This window comes from Haliaeetus albicilla, chromosome 7, assembly GCF_947461875.1.
Source record: "Haliaeetus albicilla chromosome 7, bHalAlb1.1, whole genome shotgun sequence".
Classification (NCBI taxonomy): Eukaryota; Metazoa; Chordata; class Aves; order Accipitriformes; family Accipitridae; genus Haliaeetus; species Haliaeetus albicilla.
In genome coordinates this window covers 5,709,732-5,721,728 of record NC_091489.1, presented here as the reverse complement: position 1 = coordinate 5,721,728, position 11,997 = coordinate 5,709,732, and positions in this window count along the sequence as shown.

Below are 11,997 nucleotides of genomic sequence, written 5' to 3'. Positions count from 1 at the left end.
CCAGATCCCACAGTACCAGGACAGATCCATCCCTGTGTCCCCACAACTGCAGCTTAAAAAAAACCTTCAATAACTGCAAAGGGAACTAGGCCTTAAGCCTCATTGTTTCTAAGACTATTCATATCAGACATATAACTCATGATTAGAGATTGGTTTAGATGTGATTAATAGAATGCAGGTGCTTATAAAAGAATATGCATAAGCTGCTTATTTGTCCCATGTGTAGCCCTCACCATGGCTGGCTTAAAACCCAGTCAAGCTGAATCAACAGAAGAAGGATCGTACATCTTAGACCTAAGACATAAGAATAGATAAGAGTGATTAACTTTAGAGTAAGATGAATTAATAGAACAACCTGAGTGATTCTCAGAAATTCAAAGGTGATCTTTGATGTGTAAGAAGATAAGTGACTGTAGTGACCAGAGACCTTCTGCCTACGAGCGCTAACTTCAGAAGAACCGGGACAAGACAATAAGAATCAGTCGAGACTGAAAACGTATTGGACTTTTGAAACCACTGGAGAATAGAGAACTGAGAGTTCGTGGAAGAACACCTAGAACTTCTTTTGACAAATCATCAATTGCATACTGTTTTGTAAGATCGTATATATATATAGAAGGTGTTTTTGAGTTACCTTTTGCCGTTCACTGTGGTGGTGGCCCAACTCTGAGTTGTTAATAAAGCAAACCTAGAGAAACCCATGACTAAAATTCTTTAACAATAATGGAGGGATGATGCATTTGGGGGATAAAAGGCCCAGTGTCTTCAAGGGGGAAATGGTGCAGGGATTTTCAGAGGATGAAAGGCTGGGGGCTGCAGTGGAGCTGCTCGCTCGGGGTACCGTGGACGAAGCATCGGGGGCCGTGGTCAGCAAGCCCCGTGTGTGCCTGGCAGCACCCCAGCCAGCCAGCGAGCCCACCCACCCCAGCTCTTAAACCAGACACTGGATTTAATTAATCCATCCCCCCTAGAAAAGAGCATTAAATGGGTTTTGAACCACAGTTTGCAAAAAAAAACCCTCCACGTTCGCCCCAGAACCGCAGCAGGCACAAGCAAGTGTGGCAGCAGCAGCAGAGGGTGGTGCAGGCAAAGGCATGGTGCCGCTGTGCTGCCTGCAATCCATCCATCCATCCATCCATCCATCCATCCCTTCCCTTGCCCTGGCTCCCATGCATCTGCCTACAACCCCGGAGCAGGCAGGCAAAGACAAGCAGGGCGCTTTGCTGTGCTGGAGGGTGTTTTCTTTCCCTGCTTTGATGATAATAATAATAATAATTAACAAAAAGTGGTGGTTTGGGCCAAGGGAATATTTTGTTCAACCTGAATCAGCTATTTTTGGGGTAAAAGGGGTGGAAGTAGAGGGGGATTCAGGTAGCACCAGTGAGCTGGCAGGCCTGGCAACGCAGGGGTTAAACCCCGCTCAAGGTGACTCTGGGTTTTGGGGCACCCTCTGATGGGTGGTCTCAGGGATGAGGGGACATGGTGCCATCAGAGGGAGGGACACTCCCAATTCTCCTTTTTGAAGGTTCTGTGTACCCTCCCTGCTGCCCCAGTGCCGGCTTTCCTCTTGGTTGGGCTTGTGCTGGGTAATTGGAGCCGGATTTGGGGGGCCAGGCTGGGCAGCAAGGAGGGATGACCCTGGGATTCCGCTGGGACGTGGGTCCTCTGGTCCCCAGACAGGGCAGGGACAGTCCCAATGGCCTTTAACCCCCACCCACCACCCCAAGTGTGGCTACACTTACTGAGAGCATTCTGCCTGCACATCACTAGGGACCAGAGTGAACATAAGGGTCCGTGCTCCTGAGTGGGGCTGACCCTGGGGCTGACCTGGGGACCCTGCCAGCAGGGATGGCACATGTCCCTACCTCGGCATGGGGGCTGCCCAGCGGGGAGCAGGGGAGAGTGTCCGAGAGTCAGCGCTGGCTCTCAGCTATCAACGTCTGTCCTTCCTCTGGGCAGGCTGACTGACATCCATCTGCCATCCCCCCGCGTCCTTCCCTCCCTCCTCCAGCCCTCCCTTCTCCCTCCATCCCTCCTGCCCTCCTCCATCACTCCTCCCTCCATCCCTCCAACTCTTCCTCCCTCTCCCCAGGGCCTCACCCCAGCTTGGAGGGAGGGAGCCCCACGGCACCCGTGGGGCACCCACAGCCTGAGCGTGCACGTCTGTGTGCGTGCGCGTGTGTGTGCAGCGTGTGTGCAGTGGGGGCGTGCATGCGTGTGGGGGTGGGTGTGCAGAGGAGCACGTGTGCGCAGTGCAGGGGTACAGTGTGAGGGTGCAGCGTGGCTGTGCAGCACCCTTGCGCAGCGTGGTCGCATGCTTACAGCTGCACCGTGCAGGGGTGCTGGGGGGGGGGGGGCAGTGGGTGCCCATGGGGGTGCAGAGCAACCTGCCAGCGCAGGAGGTCGGGCAGCACCCGGTGGCCTCACATGCACCCAGAGAGCACCCAAAAAGCTGCTCGGGTGGAGCAGGAGCACCCAGCACCCACCGCAGCAGCACAGGGAGGGGGGTCCCACCCTGGCATCCCACGGGCACAGGCCTGGGGCGAGCGTGTCCCTGACCCCCCAGGGCCGTGGGCCGGTGCAGGACCCCGTGGCTGAGCCGCCTGCGGGTCTGGCTCGTGGCAACAGGGTGGCCCAGCCCACGGCTGGATTCGGCCTCGGTGGGAGCCCCAGGCAGGGAGATGGGGTATGCCCAGGGGTGCTGGTGCACAAGTGTACATGGCGTGTGCATGGCATGTCATGGTCTGTGCACAGCACATGCGTGTGCATGGAGTGTGCACGGCATTTGCATAGCATGTGCATGCACACAGGAGGGTTGCACGTGGGCATGGAGCGTGGGTGCATGTATGGGGGTGTGTGCATGAAACATGGGGGGAGTGTGCATGTGCATGGGGGTGTGCATATGTGGGGGGGTGCATGCACATGTGTGGGGTTTGCATGTGTGTCTGGGGAACGTGCACTTATGGTGGGGCTGGGGGTGTGCATGTGTGTGGTGTGTGCACACAGGCAACATGGGGGGGTGTGCACGTGTGCATGGTGCATGCAACGTGCACACACACTGTTGCGTGTGTATGGGTGTGTGCATGGGTGTGTGCATGCATAAGTGTGTGAGTTGCATGTGTGTGCACATGTGCAGTGCGCGTGCACGCATGTGTGAGTGTGGGCTTGGTGTACGTGCATGGATTTGCATGTGCTTTGCGTGTGGGTGGAGGCGGGGGGGCATGCCTGTGTGCTCTGGGTGTGCACAGCTCTGCACGCTGTGTGTGTGCACACAGATGGGGCTCTGATATGTCTGGGGGGGTGCAAACATGTGTGGTGCATGTGTGTACCCAAACGTGGCATGTGTGCACACGTGTGTGTTTTTAAGCATGGGTGGGCGATTGCTGTGTGTGAGCGTGAGCTTGGGTGTATTCCTGGTGTCTGTTGGGGTTGTGTGTGTGTGTGTGCACACGTGCGCTGTGTGCACACGTGTGTGCATGTGTTGTGTGTGTCTGCGCCGTGTGTGCACGGGGTGTGCCGTGTGGTGTGCGTGGTGCATGGGTGCACACCTGTGCACACGTGTGCCTGCCTGTGCATGGTGCCTGGGCATGCTCGTGTGTGTACACAACACACGTGTGCACCCATGGGTGCCTGGGGGCCCTCAGACGGGCAGGGGGGACCCCTGAGTGGTGACATGGCGATGTCCCCCGGGCCACGCAGTGACAGTGACTCTCACCCCAGGGTGACCCGCAGTTCCCTCCCCAACCAGTGAAGCACCTTGAGCTCCTCAGTGACACCCCATGGGCACGTCCCCACCACCCTCCGCAGCCCCCCCAGGTCCCTCCAGCCCCAAGGATGCTCCGGCAGGAGACACCCCGCAGCCCCACCACGGGGACGTAGCAGAGCCACCACGTTCGGAGCAGGGACACGCCACTTTCATCAGCAGGGCCATGCCGTGGTGGAGCTTGGCTTGGTCCTGGAATGGTGAAACACTCCCCCCCCGGGTATTTTTAGCCTTGTGTCCTCCCACCACAGCCAGCTGGCTCCAGGAGAGGGTCTGATGGGGCTTGGACGCCATCATGAAGGTCCTGGGGAGCTGCCGGTGGCAGGGAACCTCTTCATCTTGGAGGGGCTCCAGCATCAGGGGAACCCCCATCGCGAGGAACCTCCTTTGGGGGGAATCTCCATCTTGGGGGAAAAAGTCAGTTGTGGGGGAAAACTTTGTGGTGGGGGAACCACCGTCATGGGCAAACCTCCATCATGGGGGGGGGGAACCTCCATTGTAGGGGAAACCTTAATTTTGGGGGAATGTCCACTGTGGGGTAAACCTCCATTGCGAGGGGAACCTTCGTCACGGGGGATCATCCATCACGGGGAAAACTCCGCTGCGAGGGATCCTTTCATTTTGAGGGAACCTCCAACATGGGGAAACCTTCTGTTGGGGGGGGGAACCCTTTATTGTGGGGGAAGCCTCATTGTGGGCTTCCTCATGGGGAATACCTTCATTTTGGGGAAACCCTCTGTCAGTGGGGAAACCCCTATCATGGGGGAAACCTTCATTGTGGGGGAATCTCCATCACAGGGGAGGCTCCACCAGGGAAACCTCCAGTCTCTGCATGTGTATGTGCTTACACGTGCATATGTGCGCACACACGCACGCGTGTGGGCCCATGCTGGCGTGTGCTTGTCCATGCACGTGCCCACGCGTGTGTCCGTCCCTGTGTGCACAGACGTGTTCAGGCAGGCGGGTGCCCACGCGCATTCAGCACGGTGCCCACATGCGTGTGCACGCCCCTGTGTGCACACGCGTGTGTGCACGTCCGCTCTGTTCACACTCACCCGCCACGCCAGGCCCTTGCTTGCTGGGTGTCCCCTGTCCCCGTGGCCAGGGCACACTGTGCCACCGCTGCCCCGGCACACGGCTCGGGGCCCCCCCTGCCCTCCCCCTGCTCGGCGGCGGCCCCGAATTTGCTATAAATGGTTCGGCAGCGCGTGTGGCACGGCCGGCAGCAGCTGGGCTGCGTCAGAGCCGGAGGCCGCGGGGGTGCTGCCGCCTGGGAGGGGGGGCTGAGGACGGGCCAGCTCATCACACTGCCCGGAACACGTGTATGCATACATGTGTGGGTCCCTGCGGGTGAGCCCCAGGCACCCCGAGCACACGTGTGGCCGCTTGCACACACGTGGCTGTGCAGAGGCATGGCCATCCCATGTGCAGCCCGTGTTGTATGTGCTCAGCCCCTCACACCCCCCGGAGTCTTCCCTGCTGTACACACCCATTTGCACACCCACTCACAAGCACACGTCCGTGGCGTGTGCATCCCCTCCTTGCACATGTGAGAACACACCCGCACATTTCTCAAGTGCATATGCTCCCCTCACATGCTTAAACACACTCACCCCCCTGAACACACACCCCTTGCACACCCTCCCTGTTGCACGCTCACATGTGCTCCCTTGTGCGCACACACGTGCACTGATGTGTTCCCCTTTCACACACTTGCCATTGCATGTAGCTCCTCTTACACACACAGTCCCCCTTGCACACACACTGCCCTTTGCACTCACAGTAACCCTTTCATTTACCCCTCCTTGCACACTCAAGTGCCCCCCTTGCACGCACACTGCTGTTGCACACACACCCCCTCGCACACCCACACTCCCCTTGCATGCACACGCTATCCTTTGCACACCCCATCTGTGCACACACGCATACTCCTCTTGCACACCCTCGTTGCACAGACACTCCCCCCCTTGCACGCCCCCCAAGCATGCACCCCCAATGCATACCCCCGTGCACCCGCAGTCCCCTTTGCCCACCTCCCGTGGGCACACACCCACTCACACAGACATGCTCCCTTGTGCACGCACCCTCCTTGCACACCTCCCCTTTGCACAAACACATTCTCCCCTTCCACACACCCCACGCACATCCCCCTTGCACACCCCCTTGAGCACACACTCCCCCTTCAACACCCCCATTCCACACTCCCCTTGCACACTCCTCCTTTGCACACACACACTCCCCCCCTTCCACCCCCCTTGCGTGCACACTCCCCCCTTTCACACCCTCTTGCGCAAACATCCCCTTTGCACACACACACTCCCCTTTGCACACACACCCCCTTGCACACACACTCCCCCCTTCACCCCCCTTGCACACACAGGCACTCCTCCTCGCACACACACACCTGCCTCCTTGCACACACACACACACTTCCCCCTTGCACACACACACACTTCTCCCTTGCACACACCCCCCACACACACCCCTCCTTGCACACACCCCCCCGCACCCCCTCACACACACACACACGCATTCCCCCCGGCACACACACTCCCTTCCCGCACCCCCCCTTGAACACACACCCCCCCCTCCCCTCCTTGCACACCCCCTTGCACCCCCCTCGCACACACACTCCCCCCCGTTCCACGCACACTCCCCCCCGCACCCCCCTTTGCACACACACACGCACCCCCCCTTACCCACACACGCACCCCCCTTGCACACACACACTCCCCCCCGCACCCCCCCTTGCACACCCACGCCCCCCCTTGCACACACACCCCCTTGCACCCCCCCCCCGCGCCCCCCGCGCCCCGGGGCTGGGCTGCAGCAGCCGGCGCAGCCCGCCCCTAATCGACTCCAGCTGCAAAAACATTCCCCGCATTCAGAGGCGACACCGCCTCCGGAGCCGCCCCCCGCCCGGGCCAGGCCGGATTCCTCCCCCCTCCTCCCCCGGTTCTCCCCCCCCCCCCAGGCCCCCCCAGGCCCTGCGCCAGCTGCGCCGGAACAGCGTGGCCGTGGGGCAGCCCCACGGCAGGGCCCCCGCGGGGGGGAAGGCAGCGTAGGGAGAGGGCGTGGGGAGCGGGGGGGGGGACACACGACACTGTGTTGGTCCAGCCTGTGTTCTCCAAGGGAGTGCGCCAGGGTGGAAATGGGGTACCGTGGCCATCCCACGTCCATCCATCCCATGTTCTCCGGGAGGGATGCTGGGGTGCAGATGGAGCCCATTGCCCACCCATCCCGTGTTCTCCAGGAGGTACACCAGGGTGGAAGTGGGGTACCATGCCCACCCATCCCATTTTCATCCATCCCCAACATCCAGGAGGGATGCTGAGATGCTGGGATGTTCTCCAGGAGGAGAGGGGTCCCATGCTCACCCATCCTATGTCCAACCATCCCATGTTCTCTTGTTGGGGTGCTAGGATGGAGATGGGGTACTGTGTCCATCCATCCCATGTTCTCCAGGAGGTACACCAGGATGGGAATGGGGTACCATGCCCACCCATCCCATTTCCATCCATCCCCTATTCTCCAGGAGGGATATTGGGATGGAGGTGGGGTACCATGTCCATCCATCCCGTGTTCTCCAGGAGGTACACCAGAAGGGAGAGGGGTCCCGTGCTCACCCATCCTGTGTCCATCCATCCCATGTTCCCTGTGTGGGATGCTGGGATGAAGATGAGGTACCATGCTCACCCATCCCACTTCCATCCTTCCCCAGTTGTCCAGGAGGGGTGCTGGGATGGAGATGGGGTACCCCATCTGCGTGTCCTGTGTTTTCAAAGAAGGACGCTGGGAATGACACAGGTCATCCCATCTACTCATCCCAAGGTCTCCAGGAGAATCCTGCAATGGAGAGGTGGCCCCACGTCCTCCACTCCTGCACCCTTCAGGCGTGACGCCTGCACAGAGACGGGATCCCACGTCGCTCAAGCAGGGTGGTGGGATGGAGACGGGCTCCCACATCCACCCATCCCACGTCATCAGGGCAGGGCGGTGGGATGGAGACAGGATCCTCCATCTGCCTTGGGAAACCCAACCCTCGTTAGGGACATCCCTAATTGCCGGGGGGGGTGGGGGGGTTGCATCCTGCTTTCTGGCAGCTTCGTCTCCTTTAAGAGCGGCGCAGCGAGGAGCCGAATTTAGCCGGCGCGGCCGCCTGTCCTCGCTGGCGTCAGGCCAGGGCTCTGCTGGCCTCGGCGAGATCCCGCTCCAGCACCCGTGGCCGGGCCAGGAACACGTGGGGGGGGCCCAATCTGCCTACAGCACCCATGGGTGCTGGTCCCTGTGGGCTCAGGTCTCTGCTGGCTTCGTCCTCGTTGAGGTTAAGGCACACCAAGCTGCGAGCGGGCAGCTGCCTCTGAGTTGGGGACACCCAGCGATGTCCCCACCGAGGCCCTGGGACCTTGTCACGCTGTTAAGGGCTAATAGGAATGATCAGTGGGGACGCATGAGGTGTCACCAAGAGCTGTCCCTTGTCACCTCCCTGTTCCCCATCACCTCTCCAGCTCCCTGCCAGAATTGTCACCCAGGGCTAAGCTGGTGGGACAGGTCCCCACGGGGCAAAGGGGGGAGCCTGAGGGCCACAGGGACAGGACTGCCCATGGGCCAGGGTCCCATCCTTTGTCCCATCCCAGGAGAGAGGGGACAGGAGAGCCCATGGATATGGGGACAGGAGAGCTTGTGGCCAGGTGATGAGGACCCCGTGGTCCAGGGGACAGGACAGCCAGCTGCCAGGGGACAGGAGTGACCATGCCCTGGGGGACAGAAGCACTGGGACAGCAAATGCTGGGGACCGGCCATGACCCGTCCTTCTCTCAGTGAGACCAGTTCCTTCCTCCAGCAGCCCCTTCCCTGCACTGGTTTCACCCCTGGGGCTCTCTCCTTGCTGGGACAGAGCCCAGCGCCATCACCCCATGGCTGATCTGACCATGGCTGGTCCTCCTGGGGACCTCCCCGTCCCCATTCCTGCCGGCACGAGCCCTGTGAGCCTCCTCAGGCACTGGTGTGATGAGTTGTGGGTGCTCTGGGCAGGGCAGGGCAGGCGTTTGCCGGGGCGGGAGGGGCCAGGGTGCACTTTAATTGACTTCTGCCGCATTGGGCAGCTGTGAAAACAGAGCGGGGCTCATTAGGGGACATCAAAGGACCCCCAGCACGGCTGGGCGGGGGGACACGGCAGGACCCGCCACTGGCGTTTGCTCCCTCTTTGCTTGGCTTAAAAGAGGAAAAGGAGGATGGGAGTCACCAGCCTGGGAGGGCTGGGGCTCAGCTGTGTGCAGTGAGGAGGTCCCTGTCCCCTCTGCCCTGTCCCTGGGGTTAGCTGGACCTGGGGGGACCCGTTCTTTGGGTTAGCCACACCAGGGGTGACCTGTCCTCTGGGTTACTTGGACATGGGGTGACCCATCCCTGGGGTTAGTTGGACTTGGAGTGATCTGTCCCTGGGGTGACCTGTCCCCAGGGTTAGTTGGACCTGAGGTGACCCATCCCTGGGGTGACCACTCCCTGGGGTGACCCATCCCCAGAGTGACCCATCTCCAGGGTGACCTGGACTCGTCACCAAGGTTTGTTGGACCTGGGGTGACCCATTCCCAGGAGATCCATCCTTGGGGTGACCTGTCCTCAGGGTTAGCCTGACCCAGGGTGACCCATCCCTGGGTTGACAGACCAGGGGACAGAGGGGACACACACTGACCGTTGCTTGCAGACACCCTCCAGCTCCTTCCCCGCTCAGGCTGCAAATGGTCCCAAGAGCCAAAAACCTCCAAAAAACTCCGACCCCCCCCCCCCCCAAAAAAGCTTTCTGAAAGGCTCTGGGCTGAGCCACATGGCCGCTGCCATGGCAGGATCCGGCCCAACTCCTCCAATTCCAGCTCCAAACCTCCCTGGCCATCGCAGAAACCCGCAGGGCTGGCAAAGGGGGGGACACAGACACAGACCCCCCAGGTGGGTCCTAGCAGCACCCATGAGGTGGTGAGCACCCACAAAGCCCAGCCGCCGGGTACAGCCTCTGCAATCTCAGCTCTGTTTTCAAAGCCAGGACACCGAAGCCTTTAAAAAAAAATCATCTCCCAGCTCCTGCATTCCTGGGTGGAGAGTTTACATTCCCCCCGTCCCCTGGCAATCCGCGCTTCGCCTCCGGAAAACAAAGCAGCCTTGGGTGGGATCTGCCTTTTGGGGAGCGGGACCCTCCGACTGGATAATAAGAACCAGCCAATGGGCAGCACCCCCAGACCAAAGCACTCAGTACCAGGGCTGGATACGGCCCTGGGATCCCCTATGGCATGGGTGGACCCACCCGTGGGATGATGGCACCTTTGGGTGCATGGAGTTGAGGGGTGCAAGGCGAGGGGTGTCCCCCCATCCCCTTGGCCAAGGCTCGTCCTCTGCCAATGTCACCACCAGCGCGGTTTCCACCCCTCCCCACCCCGGGAGGGAGGCAAAGACATCAGCAGCGATAAAATCAACCCCATTTTAATTCCCATTTCGAGAGCCACTGAAAGAAGGGGGGGTAAGGGGAGGCAGAGGGGTGCCAGGGGGGTCCCGGCCAGCCCAGCCCATCCCTCAAACTGCTTCTCCAAACCACGGAGCAGGGGGAAAAACCCTGGATACGTTTCCCCCCTCTTCTCTCCCCCCTTCCAAGTCATCGCTGGAAAATTAAACCGGATCCAAAGAGTTTTTCCTTTCCAAAATGTGCTGGAGAGGCACTGCCTTAACCCTTTCGGCTCCCGCTTTTCCCTTCACTGGAGAATTGGGATTTTTAAGAGAGTTTTGGGATCGTCCCAGGGCTTTTCTGGGGAAAGGGGAATGGCTCAATCCCCCCGCAAACCCCCTTTGGGCTCAGAGGATCCAAAAAACACCCCAAAATGATGGCAAGCAGAAGCTTTGGGGCTTCCCGGGGACAGTTTTGAGGCGCCCGTAGGGTCAGCACTCCCCCGGCCTGGTCTCCCTCTCCATTTTGGGAAGAGTATTTTTTTTTTTAATTTCAATTAAATCCAGCTGATTAAATCCATTCTTCCCCTCCCCGAGCTCTGCACCAGCCCCCCTCCAGCTGAATCCCCCCATCACCCATCTCCAGCATCGCCCAAATCCCGACAAGCCGAACTGGAGCTGGGACCCGCTTTTCTCCGCAGACGTGGGATCGGAGCCAAACCCCCCTAATCCTATAGAAAATGTCAGCTATTTCCTCCGGGGGGGGGGGGGGCACAGGAGAGGCCCCCCCCTCCCACTGCAAACCAAAAAATCCTTATTTTGGGGGTTAAATAGATATTTTTTCCCCTGCAAAGCGCTTTGTTCCAGCTGGAGGGAGATGCTGGCTCATCCCCACAGTGTGATGGAAGCGGAGCGGGGGCCTGGCAGCACCCATAGGACCCCCCCCCCCATTTAATTCTTGATTTTTTGGGGGGAAAAAAAAGCCCTCGGGAATAAGTTAGCGGGTTTTTTTAGCGTTTGTATTTGCAAAGGACTGTTTAAAAAGTAATTTGGGAGGAAAAGTCTGCGGCCAAGCTGGGGGGAAGGTACAGGCAGGGCAGTGCAGGCAGGGGTACAGGCAGAGACCCCAACCCCGGGTGGCTGGGAGGAGGGCAGCCCTGTCACAGCATCTTTTGGGAGTGAGCAAAGGGGGTAGGTAATAAAAAAATCAACTTTCTTGGGGAGGTTCCAAAAGGAGAGGGAGAAAAATGGGATTTTTATTGTGTTTTTTTTTTTTCTTTTTTTTTTTACCCCCCTTTTTCCAGTGCTCGGCGGAGCTGCCCGTGCCCGGGGAGAGCTGGTCCCAGAGCCGTTCCCGGAGCCCCTTGGCCAACGCCAACAGCCCCGGCGGCCCCACGGGAAGGGGGGATCCCAACCGGGATAGCAGAGAGAGGGGGAGAGGAAGGCGAGAATTCTCTCCCCATCTCGGCTGGTTTTTTTCCTTTTTTTCTCCTTTTTTTTTTTTTCTCCTTTTTTCCCCTCCTTTTTCTCATTTCCCAACCTTTTTTTCTCCCCTCCTTTTTCTCCCTCTTTTTTCCTTTTTCTCCCTTTTCTTCCCTCCTTTTCTCTCTCCTTTTCCTCTCCCTCTTCTCTTTTCCCTCTCCCTTTTCTTTTTTCCCTCCCCTTTCTCCTTTTTTTCTCTCCCCTTTTCTCCTTTTTTCTCCCTTTTCTCTTTTTTTCTCTCCCCTTTTCTCCTTTTTTCTCCCTTTTCTCCTTTTTTCCCCTCTTTTTTGTTTTAAATAGAAATATATAATTAAATTTACAAA